This window comes from Pongo pygmaeus, chromosome X (assembly GCF_028885625.2).
Source record: "Pongo pygmaeus isolate AG05252 chromosome X, NHGRI_mPonPyg2-v2.0_pri, whole genome shotgun sequence".
NCBI classification, from domain to species: domain Eukaryota; kingdom Metazoa; phylum Chordata; class Mammalia; order Primates; family Hominidae; genus Pongo; species Pongo pygmaeus.
In genome coordinates this window covers 25,215,285-25,218,670 of record NC_072396.2, presented here as the reverse complement: position 1 = coordinate 25,218,670, position 3,386 = coordinate 25,215,285, and the positions used below count along the sequence as shown (strand labels likewise).

The 3,386-nt window shown below is 38.3% G+C and overlaps 1 pseudogene; it reads right to left on the bottom strand.

Moving 5' to 3' along the window:
- Nucleotides 1–204: 204 nt before the first annotated feature.
- LOC129025117 (large ribosomal subunit protein uL14-like) lies at nt 205–937 on the bottom strand (annotated as a pseudogene).
- Nucleotides 938–3,386: the final 2,449 nt, after the last annotated feature.

Sequence of the window (3,386 nt, the reverse complement as noted above, 5' to 3'; positions counted from 1 at the left end):
TAAGAAAAATCATTAATTTTCATTCAGTTTGTCCATATTTTTCTTGATATAAGGATGGTAGTGACAACTTCCAAACTCTTTACATGTATGAGCTGGAACCAGAAATCTCTTGACCATCTCTTGTATATCTTCTTCTTCTTCTTTTATTGGAGGGGAGGGAGCAAATAATTTTTAATTTTTTTTTTTGACAAATACACTTGAGAGTCATGCAATGCTGCCAGAGCTGTATCTAATCCTGGGGCACAAATCTGCACCCTCCTTTGCAATTTGTCCTGTGATGGCAGAAATTTTTATCTTACCTTTATTATTTCCTATAACTTCCACATTATCTTCAAAATAAAGAAGCATTTCATCTTTTCTCTGGTAAGACTTTCATTGTCAAATTACCACTGCTAGACCAGGCATAGTGGCTCACGCCTGTAATCCCAGCACTTTGGGAGGCTGAGGTGGGTGGATCACCTGAGGTCTGGAGTTCAAGGCCAGCCTGACCAATATGGTGAAACCCCGTCTCTACTAAAATACAAAAATCAGCTGGTTGTGGTGGTGGGCACCTGTGATCTCAGCTACTCAGGAGCCTGAGGCAGGAGAATCGCTTGAACCCAGGAGGCAGAGGTTGCAGGTGAGCTGAGATCACACCATTGCACTCCAGCCTGGGCAACAAGAGCGTAATTCCACCTCAAAAAAAAAAAAAAATTATCACTGCTGGGTGTACCTTCTTTCTAAGCTGTGGTTTGCCTTTTTTAACTGTAGCCATCACCACATCACCCACACCAGCAGCACAGAGTCTGTTCAGCCATCCCTTGATTCCCTTCACCGAGAAAATACACAGATTTTTCAGCTCCTGTGTTGTCAGCACAGTTGATTCCACTCCTAACAGAAGACCCAGGGAAAACCAGAATTTCATACTGGAAGACCCATCACATCCTCCCTTCAACATCTTAAAAGCTGGAAAAAGTCAGAAAGCTGTATACCTTTTTTGATGAAGTGTTTGTTCAAATATTTTGCCCCTTTAAAAAACTGAGTAATTTGTTTAATTATTAAATTGTGAGCTTTTATATATCTGAAATAAAAATCCTGTAAAAATAAGTGTTTTGCAAATATTTTCTCCCAGTCTGTGGCTTAAGCTTTTTATTTTCTTAACTGTGTCTTTGAAGAGTAAATTTTTTATTTTTGATGTAATTCAATGTACCCATTTTTTGTGGTTCGTGTTTTTGTGTCCTATCTAAGAAATCTCTGCCTAACCCAAAGATTTTCTCATGTTTTATTCCAGATTTTTTATGGCTTTTACATTGAGGTCTATGATTCATTTCAATTTTTCTATATAATGTGAGATACAGTTCCTTTTTTTTTTTTTTTTTTTTGCTTCTAGATATCCAATTGTTCTGGTATCTTTTTTACTTTCTATTTTTTATTGTGGTAAAATACACACGGCATAAAATTTATGATTGTAACCATTTTTAAGGACACAATTCAATTGCATTAAGTACATTCACAGTGTTGTGTGACCAATTTCCAGAACGCTTTTTTCTTTCTTTTTTTTTTTTTTGAGACGGAGTCTCACACTGTCACCCAGGCTGGAGTGCAGTGGCATGATCTGGGCTCCCTGCAAGCTCCACCTCCCGGGTTCACGCCATTCTCCTGCCTCAGCCTCCCGAGTAGCTGGGACTACAGGTGCCCACCACCACGCCCGTCTAATTTTGTTGTTTTTTTAGTAGAGACGGGGTTTCACCATGTTAGCCAGGATGGTCTCGATCACCTGACCTCGTGATCCACCCGGCTTGGCCTCCCAAAGTGCTGGGATTACAGGCGTGAGCCACAGCGCCCGGCCCAGAACGCTTTTTATCTTACAAAACTCTATACCAGTTAAACAACAACTCCCCATTCCCCACTCTCTCTAGCCCCTGGCAATCACCTCTCTACTTTCTGTCTCTGTAAATTTTACTACTCCAGGTACTACATATAAGTGGAGTCAAACTGTTTATATTTTTGTTGTTGGCTTATTTCACTTAGCATAATATTCTCAAGGTTCATCTATGTTGTAGCATGTGTCAGAATTTCTTTTCCTTTTTAAGGCCGAATAATATTCCGTCATATGTATATACCATATTTTGTTTATCCATTCATCCATCAATGGGTACTTGGGCTGTTTCTACTTCTTGGTTTTTATGAATAATGCTGCTATAAATGGTGCACTTTTTAAAAAGGCGATTGTTTTTATCATGGAAGTACCTCGGCATTTTATTGCAAATCAATCCACCACACATGTGGATCTATTTTCTGGATTTTCTATTCTGTTCCATTTACCTATCTGTCTATACTCATGGCAATATCACATTGTTTAAACTACTGTAGCCTTATAGAAGTCTGAAAATCAGGGAGTCTGAGTTCTCCAACACTGTTATTTTCAAAATTATTCTGACCAATCTAAGTCTTTGCATTTTCATATAATTTTTATAATCAGTTAGTCGATTTCTACCAAAACTCTTGCAGGAATTTTGACTGAGATTACACTGAATCTATAGATGAATTTGAGGGATGTCTCAGTCCGGGCTGCTATAACAAAGTACATTAGACTGGGTAATTTATAAATAACAGAAATTTATTGCTCACAGTTAGGGAGGCCAGGAAGTTCGAGATCAAGATGTCAGCAGATTTAGTGTCTGGTGGGGGCCTGTTTCTTATAGATGGCACTGGATGTCTAAGTGTGTTTCTCTTCTAATCACAAATTGATGCAGTTGCATTGTCCACAGTCATGAACATTTGGAGGTGAAGTTCTTAGAAATCCTTTAACTTGTGGCCCCTCAAACACAACAATTTCTTCAGGATTCACATTTGAAGGTAAAGACTCTCTTTTGACTTGGTAGATGGGAGAATGGAGAAGAGGAAAGGGAAATTTGGGAAGATACAATGGGTTAGGCTCTCAGGTCAAGCACAGATATCTTGCATCATGCAAGGGTTGCTGGCAAATGGCAAAAAGTTACGAGAAAGATGTAAAAGCAACTACAAAATATATTATGCTCAGTTTTCCTCTAACTCAGTTTCACACCAAGCAGAAAGTGAGTTTTTCTATTAGTAAGAAAAATGTCTGCAAACTGCCAATGATCCATTAAAATAATTGTTGTGAGGTAGGGGAAAGAAAACAATGTCTGAGTCACTTGGCTTATCACTCCAACAGCTTAGAGAAGTTTTGTTAATGGCCTAATGGATCAACACACTTTAAAGACATTTATTTGCTTGGAGCTGGGTTGTTTCACCAAGTTACTGCAAATAAAACTACTGTGTGTCTAAAAAGAAAACTAATAAATTCCAAAGGTTGTTGTTCCCTACAATTTTTCAACGCATATATTTTTCTTTGACACTAGTTGTTCTCCAGATCCTAACTATCT